The sequence below is a fragment of the Lissotriton vulgaris genome, chromosome 8 (assembly GCF_964263255.1).
Source record: "Lissotriton vulgaris chromosome 8, aLisVul1.2, whole genome shotgun sequence".
Classification (NCBI taxonomy): domain Eukaryota; kingdom Metazoa; phylum Chordata; class Amphibia; order Caudata; family Salamandridae; genus Lissotriton; species Lissotriton vulgaris.
Window position 1 is genome coordinate 1,529,454,095 of NC_141696.1, and position 17,369 is coordinate 1,529,471,463.

Consider the following 17,369-nt stretch of genomic DNA (forward strand, 5'->3'; position numbering starts at 1 on the left):
TAGATCTAGAGTCTAACACTCTCCCAACTGAGCTATAGCGGCCAGCTTATAGCTGTGGTCTTCATACTCTAATTTAAACCATTTAACAAAATAGATGCAGGACCTGGATTTTTAACCTCATATGGTAGAGATATGTTTTAAGGAGTCCTGTATCATTCCGCAATTAACTGGTGCAATGGGCAAATTGCAGTTTTGGGATCCAGGTTAGGTAGTTGTTTTTTTAACTCTGAATGGACTAGCACTATATTACCCAGATATATTTGGCATGAGTAGGTAAGCAATGTCATCTGACTACTGACATCTGTATTCAAGGGGAGGTGGAAGGTAATGCAGACAAGAGTTTACTTTACAAAAAAGCATGAAATGGGAAATATTCATTGTCAAACCTGAAGGTAAGAGAGGTGGAAGCAAGTTTAGAAGGAGGACATAAAGCAAAGTCTATGTTAAATTGATTGTGTTGTAGATCAGTTGGAAAAAGTTTGATGAATAGAGAAAAAGTACTACAGCTGATTCCAAGACCTATTTTTTTGGAAGCAAGGAACCTCTCAACTGTGCCGAAACCCGGGATTGAACCAGGGACCTTTAGATCTTCAGTCTAACGCTCTCCCAACTGAGCTATTTCGGCCTGCTTATAGCTGTGGTCTTCATACTTTAATTTAAACCATTTAACAAAATAGATGCAGGACCTGGATTTTTAACCTCATATGGTAGAGATATGTTTTAAGGAGTCCTGTATCATTCCGCAATTAACTGGTACAATGGGTAAATAGCATTTTTTTGATCCAGGTTAGGTAGTTGTTTTTTTAACTCTGAATGGACTAGCACTATATTATCCAGATATATTTGGCATGAGTAGGTAAGCAATGTCATCTGACTACTGACATCTGTGTTCAAGGGGAAGTGGAAGGTAATGCAGACAAGAGTTTACTTTACAAAAAAGCATGACATGGGAAATATTCATTGTTAAACCTGAAGATAAGAGAGGTGGAAGCAAGTTTAGAAGGAGGACATAAAGCAAAGTCTATGTTAAATTGATTGTGTTGTAGATCAGTTGGAAAAAATTTGATGAATAGAGAAAAAGTACTACAGCTGAATCCAAGACCTATTTTGTTAGAAGCAAGGAACGTCTCAACTGTGCCGAAACCCAGGATTGAACCAGGGACCTTTAGATCTTCAGTCTAACGCTCTCCCAACTGAGCTATTTCAGCCTTCTGATAGCTGGGGTCTTCATACTTTAATTTGAACCATTTAACAAAATAGATGCAGGACCTGGATTTTTAACCTCATATGGTAGAGATATGTTTTAAGGAGTCTTGTATCATTCCCCAGTTAACTGGTGCAATGGGTAAATAGCATTTTTGGGATCCAGGTTAGGTAGTTGTTTTTTTAACTCTGAATGGACTAGCACTATATTACCCAGATATATTTGGCATGAGTAGGTAAGCAATGTCATCTGACTACTGACATCTGTGTTCAAGGGGAAGTGGAATGTGATGCAGACAAGAGTTTACTTTACAAAAAAGGACGAAATGGAAAACATTCATAGTCAAACCTGAAGGCAAGATAGGTGGAAGAAAGTTTAAAAGGAGGACAGAAAGCAAAGTCTATGTTGAATTGATCATTTTGTAGATCAGTTGATAAAAATGTTGATAGAGAAAAAAGTACTACAGCTGATTCCAAGACCTATTTTGTTAGAACCAAGGAACCTCTCAACTGTGCCGAAACCCAGGATTGAACCAGGGACCTTTAGATCTTCAGTCTAACGCTCTCCCAACTGAGCTATTTTGGCCTGCTTATAGCTGTGGTCTTCATACTTTAATTTAAACCATTTAACAAAACAGATGCAGGACCTGGATTTTTAACCTCATATGGTGAGATATGTTTTAAGGAGTCCTGTATCATTCCGCAATTAACTGGTGCAATGGGTAAATAGCATTTTTGGGATCCAGGTTAGGTAGTTGTTTTTTTAACTCTGAATGGACTAGCACTATATTACCCAGATATATTTGGCATGAGTAGGTAAGCAATGTTATCTGACTACTGACATCTGTGTTCAAGGGGAAGTGGAAGGTAATGCAGACAAGAGTTTACTTTACAAAAAAGCATGAAATGGGAAATATTCATTGTCAAACCTGAAGGTAAGAGAGGTGGAAGCAAGTTTAGAAGGAGGATATAAAGCAAAGTCTATGTTAAATTGATTGTGTTGTAGATCAGTTGGAAAAAATTTGATGAATAGAGAAAAAGTACTACAGCTGATTCAAAGACCTATTTTGTTAGAAGCAAGGAACCTCTCAACTGTGCCGAAACCCGGGATTGAACCAGGGACCTTCAGATCTTCAGTCTAACGCTCTCCCAACTGAGCTATTTCAGCCTGCTTATAGCTGTGGTCTTCATACTTTAATTTAAACCATTTAACAAAATAGATGCAGGACCTGGATTTTTAACCTCACATGGTAGAGATATGTTTTAAGGAGTCCTGTATCATTCCGCAATTAACTGGTGCAATGGGTAAATAGCATTTTTTGGATCCAGGTTAGGTAGTTGTTTTTTTAACTCTGAATGGACTAGCACTATATTACCCAGATATATTTGGCATGAGTAGGTAAGCAATGTCATCTGACTACTGACATCTGTGTTCAAGGGGAAGTGGAAGGTAATGCAGACAAGAGTTTACTTTACAAAAAAGCATGAAATGGGAAATATTCATTGTCAAACCTGAAGGTAAGAGAGGTGGAAGCAAGTTTAGAAGGAGGACATAAAGCAAAGTCTATGTTAAATTGATTGTGTTGTAGATCAGTTGGAAAAAATTTGATGAAAGAGAAAAAGAACTACAGCTGATCCCAAGACCTATTATGTTAGAAGCAAGGAACCTCTCAACTGTGCCGAAACCCGGGATTGAACCAGGGACCTTTAGATCTTCAGTCTAACGCTCGCCCAACTGAGCTATTTCGGCCTGCTTAGAGCTGTGGTCTTCATACTTTAATTTAAACCATTTAACAAAATAGATGCAGGACCTGGATTTTTAACCTCATATGGTAGGTTATGTTTTAAGGAGTCCTGTATCATTCCCCAGTTAACTGGTGCAATGTGTAAATAGCATTTTTGGGATCCAGGTTAGGTAGTTGTTTTTTTAACTCTGAATGGACTAGCACTATATTACCCAGATATATTTGGCATGAGTAGGTAAGCAATGTCATCTGACTACTGACATCTGTGTTCAAGGGGAAGTGGAATGTGATGCAGACAAGAGTTTACTTTACAAAAAAGGACAAAATGGAAAACATTCATAGTCAAACCTGAAGGCAAGATAGGTGGAAGAAAGTTTAAAAGGAGGACAGAAAGCAAAGTCTATGTTGAATTGATCATTTTGTAGATCAGTTGATAAAAATGTTGATAGAGAAAAGAGTACTACAGCTGATTCCAAGACCTATTTTGTTAGAAGCAAGGAACCTCTCAACTGTGCCGAAACCCAGGATTGAACCAGGGACCTTTAGATCTTCAGTCTAACGCTCTCCCAGCTTAGCTATTTTGGCCTGCTTATAGCTGTGGTCTTCATACTTTAATTTAAACCATTTAACAAAATAGATGCAGGACCTGGATTTTTAACCTCATATGGTGAGATATGTTTTAAGGAGTCCTGTATCATTCCGCAATTAACTGGTGCAATGGGTTAATAGCATTTTTGGGATCCAGGTTAGGTAGTTGTTTTTTTAACTCTGAATGGACTAGCACTATATTACCCAGATATATTTGGCATGAGTAGGTAAGCAATGTCATCTGACTACTGACATCTGTGTTCAAGGGGAAGTGGAAGGTAATGCAGACAAGAGTTTACTTTACAAAAAAGCATGAAATGGGAAATATTCATTGTCAAACCTGAAGGTAAGAGAGGTGGAAGCAAGTTTAGAAGGAGTAAATAAAGCAAAGTCTATGTTAAATTGATTGTGTTGTAGATCAGTTGGAAAAAATTTGATGAATAGAGAAAAAGTACTACAGCTGATTCCAAGACCTATTTTGTTAGAAGCAAGGAACCTCTCAACTGTGCCGAAACCCGGGATTGAACCAGGGACCTTTAGATGTTCAGTCTAACGCTCTCCAAACTGAGCTATTGCGGCCTGCTTATAGCTGTGGTCTTCATACTTTAATTTAAACCATTTAACAAAATAGATGCAGGACCTGGATTTTTAACCTCATATGGTAGAGATATGTTTTAAGGAGTCCTGTATCATTCCGCAATTAACTGGTGCAATGGGCAAATAGCAGTTTTGGGATCCAGGTTAGGTAGTTGTTTTTTTTAACTCTGAATGGACTAGCACTATATTACCCAGATATATTTGGCATGAGTAGGTAAGCAATGTCATCTGACTACTGACATCTGTATTCAAGGGGAGGTGGAAGGTAATGCAGACAAGAGTTTACTTTACAAAAAAGCATGAAATGGGAAATATTCATTGTCAAACCTGAAGGTAAGAGAGGTGGAAGCAAGTTTAGAAGGAGGACATAAAGCAAAGTCTATGTTAAATTGATTGTGTTGTAGATCAGTTGGAAAAAATTTGATGAATAGAGAAAAAGTACTACAGCTGATTCCAAGACCTATTTTGTTAGAAGCAAGGAACCTCTCAACTGTGCCGAAACCCGGGATTGAACAAGGGACCTTTAGATCTTCAGTCTAATGCTCTCCCAACTGAGCTATTTCGGCCTGCTTATAGCTGGGGTCTTCATACTTTAATTTAAACCATTTAACAAAATAGATGCAGGACCTAGATTTTTACCCTCATATGGTAGAGATATGTTTTAAGGAGTCCTGTATAATTCCCCAGTTAACTGGTGCAATGGGTAAATAGCATTTTTGGGATCCAGGTTAGGTAGTTGTTTTTTTAACTCTGAATGGACTAGCACTATATTACCTAGATATATTTGGCATGAGTAGGTAAGCAATGTCATCTGACTACTGACATCTGTGTTCAAGGGGAAGTGGAATGTGATGCAGACAAGAGTTTACTTTACAAAAATGGACGAAATGGGAAACATTCATTGTCAAACCTGAAGGCAAGATAGGTGGAAGAAAGTTTAAAAGGAGGACAGAAAGCAAAGTCTATGTTGAATTGATCATTTTGTAGATCAGTTGATAAAAATGTTGATAGAGAAAAAAGTACTACAGCTGATTCCAAGACCTATTTTGTTAGAAGCAAGGAACCTCTCAACTGTGCCGAAACCCGGGATGGAACCAGGGACCTTTAGATCTTCAGTCTAACGCTCTCCCCACTGAGCTATTGCGGCCTGCTTATAGCTGTGGTCTTCATACTTTAATTTAAACTATTTAACAAAATAGATGCAGGACCTGGATTTTTAACCTCATATGGTAGAGATATGTTTTAAGGAGTCCTGTATCATTCCGCAATTAACTGGTGCAATGGGCAAATAGCATTTTTGGGATCCAGGTTAGGTAGTTGTTTTTTTAACTCTGAATGGACTAGCACTATATTACCCAGATATATTTGGCATGAGTAGGTAAGCAATGTCATCTGACTACTGACATCTGTATTCAAGGGGAGGTGGAAGGTAATGCAGACAAGAGTTTACTTTACAAAAAAGCATGAAATGGGAAATATTCATTGTCAAACCTGAAGGTAAGAGAGGTGGAAGCAAGTTTAGAAGGAGGACATAAAGCAAAGTCTATGTTAAATTGATTGTGTTGTAGATCAGTTGGAAATAATTTGATGAATAGAGAAAAAGTACTACAGCTGATTCCAAGACCTATTTTGTTAGAAGCAAGGAACCTCTCAACTGTGCCGAAACCCGGGATTGAACCAGGGACCTTTAGATCTTCAGTCTAACGCTCTCCCAACTGAGCTATTTCGGCCTGCTTATAGCTGTGGTCTTCATACTTTAATTTAAACCATTTAGCAAAATAGATGCAGGACCTGGATTTTTAACCTCATATGGTAGAGATATGTTTTAAGGAGTCCTGTATCATTCCGCAATTAACTGGTACAATGGGTAAATAGCATTTTTTGGATCCAGGTTAGGTAGTTGTTTTTTTAACTCTGAATGGACTAGCACTATATTACCCAGATATATTTGGCATGAGTAGGTAGGCAATGTCATCTGACTACTGACATCTGTGTTCAAGGGGAAGTGGAAGGTAATGCAGACAAGAGTTTACTTTACAAAAAAGCATGAAATGCGAAATATTCATTGTCAAACCTGAAGGTAAGAGAGGTGGAAGCAAGTTTAGAAGGAGGACATAAAGCAAAGTCTATGTTAAATTGATTGTGTTGTAGATCAGTTCGAAAAAATTTGATGAATAGAGAAAAAGTTCTACAGCTGATTCCAAGACCTATTTTGCTAGAAGCAAGGAACCTCTCAACTGTGCCGAAACCTGGGATTGATCCAGGGACCTTCAGATCTTCAGTCTAACGCTCTCCAAACTGAGCTATTTCGGCCTTCTCATAGCTGTGGTCTTCATACTTTAATTTGAACCATTTAACAAAATAGATGCAGGACCTGGATTTTTAACCTCATATGGTAGAGATATGTTTTAAGGAGTCCTGTACCATTCCCCAGTTAACTGGTGCAATGGGTAAATAGCATTTTTGGGATCCAGGTTAGGTAGTTGTTTTTTTAACTCTGAATGGACTAGCACTATATTACCTAGATATATTTGGCATGAGTAGGTAAGCAATGTCATCTGACTACTGACATCTGTGTTCAAGGGGAAGTGGAATGTGATGCAGACAAGAGTTTACTTTACAAAAAAGGACGAAATGGGAAACATTCATTGTCAAACCTGAAGGCAAGATAGGTGGAAGAAAGTTTAAAAAGAGGACAGAAAGCAAAGTCTATGTTGAATTGATCATTTTGTAGATCAGTTGATAAAAATGTTGATAGAGAAAAAAGTACTACAGCTTATTCCAAGACCTATTTTGTTAGAAGCAAGAAACCTCTCAACTGTGCCGAAACCCGGGATTGAACCAGGGACCTTCAGATCTTCAGTGTAACGCTCTCCCAACTGAGCTATTGCGGCCTGCTTATAGCTGTGGTCTTCATACTTTAATTTAAACCATTTAACAAAATAGATGCAGGACTTGGATTTTTAACCTCATATGGTAGAGATATGTTTTAAGGAGTCCTGTATCATTCCGCAATTAACTGGTGCAATGGGCAAATAGCAGTTTTGGGATCCAGGTTAGGTAGTTGTTTTTTTAACTCTGAATGGACTAGCACTATATTACCCAGATATATTTGGCATGAGTAGGTAAGCAATGTCATCTGACTACTGACATCTGTATTCAAGGGGAGGTGGAAGGTAATGCAGACAAGAGTTTACTTTACAAAAAAGCATGAAATGGGAAATATTCATTGTCAAACCTGAAGGTAAGAGAGGTGGAAGCAAGTTTAGAAGGAGGACATAAAGCAAAGTCTATGTTAAATTGATTGTGTTGTAGATCAGTTGGAAAAAAATTGATGAATAGAGAAAAAGTACAACAGCTGATTCCAAGACCTATTTTGTTAGAAGCAAGGAACCTCTCAACTGTGCCGAAACCCGGGATTGAACCAGGGACCTTTAGATTTCCAGTCTAACGCTCTCCCAACTGAGCTATTTCAGCCTGCTTATAGCTGTGGTCTTCACACTTTAATTTAAACCATTTAACAAAATAGATGCAGGACCTGGATTTTTAACCTCATATGGTAGAGATATGTTTTAAGGAGTCCTGTATCATTCCCCAGTTAACTGGTTCAATGGGTAAATAGCATTTTTGGGATCCAGGTTAGGTAGTTGTTTTTTTAACTCTGAATGGACTAGCACTATATTACCTAGATATATTTGGCATGAGTAGGTAAGCAATGTCATCTGACTACTGACATCTGTGTTCAAGGGGAAGTGGAATGTGATGCAGACAAGAGTTTACTTTACAAAAAAGGACTAAATGGGAAACATTCATTGTCAAACCTGAAGGCAAGATAGGTGGAAGAAAGTTTAAAAGGAGGACAGAAAGCAAAGTCTATGTTGAATTGATCATTTTGTAGATCAGTTGATAAAAATGTTGATAGAGAAAAAAGTACTACAGCTGATTCCAAGACCTATTTTGTTAGAAGCAAGGAACCTCTCAACTGTGCCGAAACCCGGGATGGAACCAGGGACCTTTAGATCTAGAGTCTAACGCTCTCCCAACTGAGCTATAGCGGCCAGCTTATAGCTGTGGTCTTCATACTCTAATTTAAACCATTTAACAAAATAGATGCAGGACCTGGATTTTTAACCTCATATGGTAGAGATATGTTTTAAGGAGTCCTGTATCATTCCGCAATTAACTGGTGCAATGGGCAAATTGCAGTTTTGGGATCCAGGTTAGGTAGTTGTTTTTTTAACTCTGAATGGACTAGCACTATATTACCCAGATATATTTGGCATGAGTAGGTAAGCAATGTCATCTGACTACTGACATCTGTATTCAAGCGGAGGTGGAAGGTAATGCAGACAAGAGTTTACTTTACAAAAAAGCATGAAATGGGAAATATTCATTGTCAAACCTGAAGGTAAGAGAGGTGGATGCAAGTTTAGAAGGAGGACATAAAGCAAAGTCTATGTTAAATTGATTGTGTTGTAGATCAATTGGAAAAAATTTGATGAATAGAGAAAAAGTACTACAGCTGATTCCAAGACCTATTTTTTTAGAAGCAAGGAACCTCTCAACTGTGCCGAAACCCGGAATTGAACCAGGGACCTTTAGATCTTCAGTCTAACGCTCTCCCAACTGAGCTATTTCGGCCTGCTTATAGCTGTGGTCTTCATACTTTAATTTAAACCATTTAACAAAATAGATGCAGGACCTGGATTTTTAACCTCATATGGTAGAGATATGTCTTAAGGAGTCCTGTATCATTCCGCAATTAACTGGTACAATGGGTAAATAGCATTTTTTGGATCCAGGATAGGTAGTTGTTTTTTTAACTCTGAATGGACTAGCACTATATTATCCAGATATATTTGGCATGAGTAGGTAAGCAATGTCATCTGACTACTGACATCTGTGTTCAAGGGGAAGTGGAAGGTAATGCAGACAAGAGTTTACTTTACAAAAAAGCATGAAATGGGAAATATTCATTGTCAAACCTGAAGATAAGAGAGGTGGAAGCAAGTTTAGAAGGAGGACATAAAGCAAAGTCTATGTTGAATTGATTGTGTTGTAGATCAGTTGGAAAAAATTTGATGAATAGAGAAAAAGTACTACAGCTGATTCCAAGACCTATTTTGTTAGAAGCAAGGAACGTCTCAACTGTGCCGAAACCCGGGATTGAACCAGGGACCTTTAGATCTTCAGTCTACCGCTCTCCCAACTGAGCTATTTCGGCCTTCTGATAGTTGGGGTCTTCATACTTTAATTTGAACCATTTAACAAAATAGAGGCATGACCTGGATTTTTAACCTCATATGGTAGAGATATGTTTTAAGGAGTCCTGTATCATTCCCCAGTTAACTGGTGCAATGGGTAAATAGCATTTTTGGGATCCAGGTTAGGTAGTTGTTTTTTTAACTCTGAATGGACTAGCACTATATTACCCAGATATATTTGGCATGAGTAGGTAAGCAATGTCATCTGACTACTGACATCTGTGTTCAAGGGGAAGTGGAATGTGATGCAGACAAGAGTTTACTTTACAAAAAAGGACGAAATGGAAAACATTCATAGTCAAACCGGAAGGCAAGATAGGTGGAAGAAAGATTAAAAGGAGGACAGAAAGCAAAGTCTATGTTGAATTGATCATTTTGTAGATCAGTTGATAAAAATGTTAACAGAGAAAAAGTACTACAGCTGATTCCAAGACCTATTTTGTTAGAAGCAAGGAACCTCTCAACTGTGCCGAAACCCGGGATTGAACCAGGGACCTTTAGATCTTCAGTCTAACGCTCTCCCAACTGAGCTATTTCGGCCTTCTGATAGCTGGGGTCTTCATACTTTAATTTGAACCATTTAACAAAATAGATGCAGGGCCTGGAGTTTTTAACCTCATATGGTAGAGATATGTTTTAAGGAGTCCTGTATCATTCCCCAGTTAACTGGTGCAATGGGTAAATAGCATTTTTGGGATCCAGGTTAGGTAGTTGTTTTTTTAACTCTGAATGGACTAGCACTATATTACCCAGATATATTTGGCATGAGTAGGTAAGCAATGTCATCTGACTACTGACATCTGTATTCAAGGGGAGGTGGAAGGTAATGCAGACAAGAGTTTACTTTACAAAAAAGCATGAAATGGGAAATATTCATTGTCAAACCTGAAGGTAAGAGAGGTGGAAGCAAGTTTAGAAGGAGGACATAAAGCAAAGTCTATGTTAAATTGATTGTGTTGTAGATCAGTTGGAAAAAAATTGATGAATAGAGAAAAAGTACAACAGCTGATTCCAAGACCTATTTTGTTAGAAGCAAGGAACCTCTCAACTGTGCCGAAACCCGGGATTGAACCAGGGACCTTTAGATCTTCAGTCTAACGCTCTCCCAACTGAGCTATTTCAGCCTGCTTATAGCTGTGGTCTTCACACTTTAATTTAAACCATTTAACAAAATAGATGCAGGACCTGGATTTTTAACCTCATATGGTAGAGATATGTTTTAAGGAGTCCTGTATCATTCCCCAGTTAACTGGTGCAATGGGTAAATAGCATTTTTGGGATCCAGGTTAGGTAGTTGTTTTTTTAACTCTGAATGGACTAGCACTATATTACCTAGATATATTTGGCATGAGTAGGTAAGCAATGTCATCTGACTACTGACATCTGTGTTCAAGGGGAAGTGGAATGTGATGCAGACAAGAGTTTACTTTACAAAAAAGGACTAAATGGGAAACATTCATTGTCAAACCTGAAGGCAAGATAGGTGGAAGAAAGTTTAAAAGGAGGACAGAAAGCAAAGTCTATGTTGAATTGATCATTTTGTAGATCAGTTGATAAAAATGTTGATAGAGAAAAAAGTACTACAGCTGCTTCCAAGACCTATTTTGTTAGAAGCAAGGAACCTCTCAACTGTGCCGAAACCCGGGATGGAACCAGGGACCTTTAGATCTAGAGTCTAACGCTCTCCCAACTGAGCTATAGCGGCCAGCTTATAGATGTGGTCTTCATACTCTAATTTAAACCATTTAACAAAATAGATGCAGGACCTGGATTTTTAACCTCATATGGTAGAGATATGTTTTAAGGAGTCCTGTGTCATTCCGCAATTAACTGGTGCAATGGGCAAATTGCAGTTTTGGGATCCAGGTTAGGTAGTTGTTTTTTTAACTCTGAATGGACTAGCACTATATTACCCAGATATATTTGGCATGAGTAGGTAAGCAATGTCATCTGACTACTGACATCTGTATTCAAGGGGAGGTGGAAGGTAATGCAGACAAGAGTTTACTTTACAAAAAAGCATGAAATGGGAAATATTCATTGTCAAACCTGAAGGTAAGAGAGATGGAAGCAAGTTTAGAAGGAGGACATAAATCAAAGTCTATGTTAAATTGAGTGTGTTGTAGATCAGTTGGAAAAAATTTGATGAATAGAGAAAAAGTACTACAGCTGATTCCAAGACCTATTTTTTTTAGAAGCAAGGAACCTCTCAACTGTGCCGAAACCCGGGATTGAACCAGGGACCTTCAGATCTTCAGTGTAACGCTCTCCCAACTGAGCTATTGCGGCCTGCTTATAGCTGTGGTCTTCATACTTTAATTTAAACCATTTAACAAAATAGATGCAGGACTTGGATTTTTAACCTCATATGGTAGAGATATGTTTTAAGGAGTCCTGTATCATTCCGCAATTAACTGGTGCAATGGGCAAATAGCAGTTTTGGGATCCAGGTTAGGTAGTTGTTTTTTTAACTCTGAATGGACTAGCACTATATTACCCAGATATATTTGGCATGAGTAGGTAAGCAATGTCATCTGACTACTGACATCTGTATTCAAGGGGAGGTGGAAGGTAATGCAGACAAGAGTTTACTTTACAAAAAAGCATGAAATGGGAAATATTCATTGTCAAACCTGAAGGTAAGAGAGGTGGAAGCAAGTTTAGAAGGAGGACATAAAGCAAAGTCTATGTTAAATTGATTGTGTTGTAGATCAGTTGGAAAAAAATTGATGAATAGAGAAAAAGTACAACAGCTGATTCCAAGACCTATTTTGTTAGAAGCAAGGAACCTCTCAACTGTGCCGAAACCCGGGATTGAACCAGGGACCTTTAGATTTTCAGTCTAACGCTCTCCCAACTGAGCTATTTCAGCCTGCTTATAGCTGTGGTCTTCACACTTTAATTTAAACCATTTAACAAAATAGATGCAGGACCTGGATTTTTAACCTCATATGGTAGAGATATGTTTTAAGGAGTCCTGTATCATTCCCCAGTTAACTGGTGCAATGGGTAAATAGCATTTTTGGGATCCAGGTTAGGTAGTTGTTTTTTTAACTCTGAATGGACTAGCACTATATTACCTAGATATATTTGGCATGAGTAGGTAAGCAATGTCATCTGACTACTGACATCTGTGTTCAAGGGGAAGTGGAATGTGATGCAGACAAGAGTTTACTTTACAAAAAAGGACTAAATGGGAAACATTCATTGTCAAACCTGAAGGCAAGATAGGTGGAAGAAAGTTTAAAAGGAGGACAGAAAGCAAAGTCTATGTTGAATTGATCATTTTGTAGATCAGTTGATAAAAATGTTGATAGAGAAAAAAGTACTACAGCTGATTCCAAGACCTATTTTGTTAGAAGCAAGGAACCTCTCAACTGTGCCGAAACCCGGGATGGAACCAGGGACCTTTAGATCTAGAGTCTAACGCTCTCCCAACTGAGCTATAGCGGCCAGCTTATAGCTGTGGTCTTCATACTCTAATTTAAACCATTTAACAAAATAGATGCAGGACCTGGATTTTTAACCTCATATGGTAGAGATATGTTTTAAGGAGTCCTGTATCATTCCGCAATTAACTGGTGCAATGGGCAAATTGCAGTTTTGGGATCCAGGTTAGGTAGTTGTTTTTTTAACTCTGAATGGACTAGCACTATATTACCCAGATATATTTGGCATGAGTAGGTAAGCAATGTCATCTGACTACTGACATCTGTATTCAAGCGGAGGTGGAAGGTAATGCAGACAAGAGTTTACTTTACAAAAAAGCATGAAATGGGAAATATTCATTGTCAAACCTGAAGGTAAGAGAGGTGGAAGCAAGTTTAGAAGGAGGACATAAAGCAAAGTCTATGTTAAATTGATTGTGTTGTAGATCAGTTGGAAAAAATTTGATGAATAGAGAAAAAGTACTACAGCTGATTCCAAGACCTATTTTTTTAGAAGCAAGGAACCTCTCAACTGTGCCGAAACCCGGGATTGAACCAGGGACCTTTAGATCTTCAGTCTAACGCTCTCCCAACTGAGCTATTTCGGCCTGCTTATAGCGGTGGTCTTCATACTTTAATTTAAACCATTTAACAAAATAGATGCAGGACCTGGGTTTTTAACCTCATATGGTAGAGATATGTCTTAAGGAGTCCTGTATCATTCCGCAATTAACTGGTACAATGGGTAAATAGCATTTTTTGGATCCAGGATAGGTAGTTGTTTTTTTAACTCTGAATGGACTAGCACTATATTATCCAGATATATTTGGCATGAGTAGGTAAGCAATGTCATCTGACTACTGACATCTGTGTTCAAGGGGAAGTGGAAGGTAATGCAGACAAGAGTTTACTTTACAAAAAAGCATGAAATGGGAAATATTCATTGTCAAACCTGAAGATAAGAGAGGTGGAAGCAAGTTTAGAAGGAGGACATAAAGCAAAGTCTATGTTGAATTGATTGTGTTGTAGATCAGTTGGAAAAAATTTGATGAATAGAGAAAAAGTACTACAGCTGATTCCAAGACCTATTTTGTTAGAAGCAAGGAACGTCTCAACTGTGCCGAAACCCGGGATTGAACCAGGGACCTTTAGATCTTCAGACTAACGCTCTCCCAACTGAGCTATTTCGGCCTTCTGATAGTTGGGGTCTTCATACTTTAATTTGAACCATTTAACAAAATAGAGGCAGGACCTGGATTTTTAACCTCATATGGTAGAGATATGTTTTAAGGAGTCCTGTATCATTCCCCAGTTAACTGGTGCAATGGGTAAATAGCATTTTTGGGATCCAGGTTAGGTAGTTGTTTTTTTAACTCTGAATGGACTAGCACTATATTACCCAGATATATTTGGCATGAGTAGGTAAGCAATGTCATCTGACTACTGACATCTGTGTTCAAGGGGAAGTGGAATGTGATGCAGACAAGAGTTTACTTTACAAAAAAGGACGAAATGGAAAACATTCATAGTCAAACCGGAAGGCAAGATAGGTGGAAGAAAGATTAAAAGGAGGACAGAAAGCAAAGTCTATGTTGAATTGATCATTTTGTAGATCAGTTGATAAAAATGTTATCAGAGAAAAAGTACTACAGCTGATTCCAAGACCTATTTTGTTAGAAGCAAGGAACCTCTCAACTGTGCCGAAACCCGGGATTGAACCAGGGACCTTTAGATCTTCAGTCTAACGCTCTCCCAACTGAGCTATTTCAGCCTTCTGATAGCTGGGGTCTTCATACTTTAATTTGAACCATTTAACAAAATAGATGCAGGGCCTGGAGTTTTTAACCTCATATGGTAGAGATATGTTTTAAGGAGTCCTGTATCATTCCCCAGTTAACTGGTGCAATGGGTAAATAGCATTTTTGGGATCCAGGTTAGGTAGTTGTTTTTTTAACTCTGAATGGACTAGCACTATATTACCCAGATATATTTGGCATGAGTAGGTAAGCAATGTCATCTGACTACTGACATCTGTATTCAAGGGGAGGTGGAAGGTAATGCAGACAAGAGTTTACTTTACAAAAAAGCATGAAATGGGAAATATTCATTGTCAAACCTGAAGGTAAGAGAGGTGGAAGCAAGTTTAGAAGGAGGACATAAAGCAAAGTCTATGTTAAATTGATTGTGTTGTAGATCAGTTGGAAAAAAATTGATGAATAGAGAAAAAGTACAACAGCTGATTCCAAGACCTATTTTGTTAGAAGCAAGGAACCTCTCAACTGTGCCGAAACCCGGGATTGAACCAGGAACCTTTAGATCTTCAGTCTAACGCTCTCCCAACTGAGCTATTTCAGCCTGCTTATAGCTGTGGTCTTCACACTTTAATTTAAACCATTTAACAAAATAGATGCAGGACCTGGATTTTTAACCTCATATGGTAGAGATATGTTTTAAGGAGTCCTGTATCATTCCCCAGTTAACTGGTGCAATGGGTAAATAGCATTTTTGGGATCCAGGTTAGGTAGTTGTTTTTTAACTCTGAATGGACTAGCACTATATTACCTAGATATATTTGGCATGAGTAGGTAAGCAATGTCATCTGACTACTGACATCTGTGTTCAAGGGGAAGTGGAATGTGATGCAGACAAGAGTTTACTTTACAAAAAAGGACTAAATGGGAAACATTCATTGTCAAACCTGAAGGCAAGATAGGTGGAAGAAAGTTTAAAAGGAGGACAGAAAGCAAAGTCTATGTTGAATTGATCATTTTGTAGATCAGTTGATAAAAATGTTGATAGAGAAAAAAGTACTACAGCTGCTTCCAAGACCTATTTTGTTAGAAGCAAGGAACCTCTCAACTGTGCCGAAACCCGGGATGGAACCAGGGACCTTTAGATCTAGAGTCTAACGCTCTCCCAACTGAGCTATAGCGGCCAGCTTATAGATGTGGTCTTCATACTCTAATTTAAACCATTTAACAAAATAGATGCAGGACCTGGATTTTTAACCTCATATGGTAGAGATATGTTTTAAGGAGTCCTGTATCATTCCGCAATTAACTGGTGCAATGGGCAAATTGCAGTTTTGGGATCCAGGTTAGGTAGTTGTTTTTTTAACTCTGAATGGACTAGCACTATATTACCCAGATATATTTGGCATGAGTAGGTAAGCAATGTCATCTGACTACTGACATCTGTATTCAAGGGGAGGTGGAAGGTAATGCAGACAAGAGTTTACTTTACAAAAAAGCATGAAATGGGAAATATTCATTGTCAAACCTGAAGGTAAGAGAGATGGAAGCAAGTTTAGAAGGAGGACATAAATCAAAGTCTATGTTAAATTGATTGTGTTGTAGATCAGTTGGAAAAAATTTGATGAATAGAGAAAAAGTACTACAGCTGATTCCAAGACCTATTTTTTTTAGAAGCAAGGAACCTCTCAACTGTGCCGAAACCCGGGATTGAACCAGGGACCTTTAGATCTTCAGTCTAACGCTCTCCCAACTGAGCTATTTCAGCCTGCTTATAGCTGTGGTCTTCATACTTTAATTTAAACCATTTAACAAAATAGATGCAGGACCTGGATTTTTAACCTCATATGGTAGAGATATGTCTTAAGGAGTCCTGTATCATTCCGCAATTAACTGGTACAATGGGTAAATAGCATTTTTTGGATCCAGGATAGGTAGTTGTTTTTTTAACTCTGAATGGACTAGCACTATATTATCCAGATATATTTGGCATGAGTAGGTAAGCAATGTCATCTGACTACTGACATCTGTGTTCAAGGGGAAGTGGAAGGTAATGCAGACAAGAGTTTACTTTACAAAAAAGCATGAAATGGGAAATATTCATTGTCAAACCTGAAGGTAAGAGAGGTGGAAGCAAGTTTAGAAGGAGGACATAAAGCAAAGTCTATGTTAAATTGATTGTGTTGTAGATCAGTTGGAAAAAATTTGATGAATAGAGAAAAAGTACTACAGCTGATTCCAAGACCTATTTTGTTAGAAGCAAGGAACCTCTCAACTGTGCCGAAACCCGGGATTGAACCAGGGACCTTTAGATCTTCAGTCTAACGCTCTCCCAACTGAGCTATTTCGGCCTGCTTATAGCTGTGGTCTTCATACTTTAATTTGAACCATTTAACAAAATAGATGCAGGACCTGGATTTTTAACCTCATATGGTAGAGATATGTCTTAAGGAGTCCTGTATCATTCCGCAATTAACTGGTACAATGGGTAAATAGCATTTTTTGGATCCAGGATAGGTAGTTGTTTTTTTAACTCTGAATGGACTAGCACTATATTACCCAGATATATTTGGCATGAGTAGGTAAGCAATGTCATCTGACTACTGACATCTGTGTTCAAGGGGAAGTGGAAGGTAATGCAGACAAGAGTTTACTTTACAAAAAAGCAGAAAATGGGAAATATTCATTGTCAAACCTGAAGATAAGAGAGGTGGAAGCAAGTTTAGAAGGAGGACATAAAGCAAAGTCTATGTTAAATTGATTGTGTTGTAGATCAGTTGGAAAAAAATTGAT

The 17,369-nt window shown here is 38.2% G+C and overlaps 7 non-coding genes across 7 annotated transcripts; all 7 read right to left on the reverse strand.

The window, feature by feature from the left end:
* Positions 1 to 552: 552 nt before the first annotated feature.
* TRNAF-GAA (transfer RNA phenylalanine (anticodon GAA)) lies at positions 553 to 625 on the reverse strand. Its single transcript has one exon. It is a non-coding gene; the product is annotated as a tRNA-Phe (tRNA).
* Positions 626 to 5,790: 5,165 nt separating this feature from the next.
* TRNAF-GAA (transfer RNA phenylalanine (anticodon GAA)) lies at positions 5,791 to 5,863 on the reverse strand. The gene has a single exon. It is a non-coding gene; the product is annotated as a tRNA-Phe (tRNA).
* A 1,674-nt stretch (positions 5,864 to 7,537) lies between these two features.
* Positions 7,538 to 7,610, reverse strand: TRNAS-GGA (transfer RNA serine (anticodon GGA)). Its single transcript has one exon. It is a non-coding gene; the product is annotated as a tRNA-Ser (tRNA).
* A 1,091-nt stretch (positions 7,611 to 8,701) lies between these two features.
* On the reverse strand, positions 8,702 to 8,774 carry TRNAF-GAA (transfer RNA phenylalanine (anticodon GAA)). The gene has a single exon. It is a non-coding gene; the product is annotated as a tRNA-Phe (tRNA).
* Positions 8,775 to 9,864: 1,090 nt separating this feature from the next.
* On the reverse strand, positions 9,865 to 9,937 carry TRNAF-GAA (transfer RNA phenylalanine (anticodon GAA)). Its single transcript has one exon. It is a non-coding gene; the product is annotated as a tRNA-Phe (tRNA).
* A 3,423-nt stretch (positions 9,938 to 13,360) lies between these two features.
* TRNAF-GAA (transfer RNA phenylalanine (anticodon GAA)) lies at positions 13,361 to 13,433 on the reverse strand. The gene has a single exon. It is a non-coding gene; the product is annotated as a tRNA-Phe (tRNA).
* A 3,421-nt stretch (positions 13,434 to 16,854) lies between these two features.
* On the reverse strand, positions 16,855 to 16,927 carry TRNAF-GAA (transfer RNA phenylalanine (anticodon GAA)). Its single transcript has one exon. It is a non-coding gene; the product is annotated as a tRNA-Phe (tRNA).
* Positions 16,928 to 17,369: the final 442 nt, after the last annotated feature.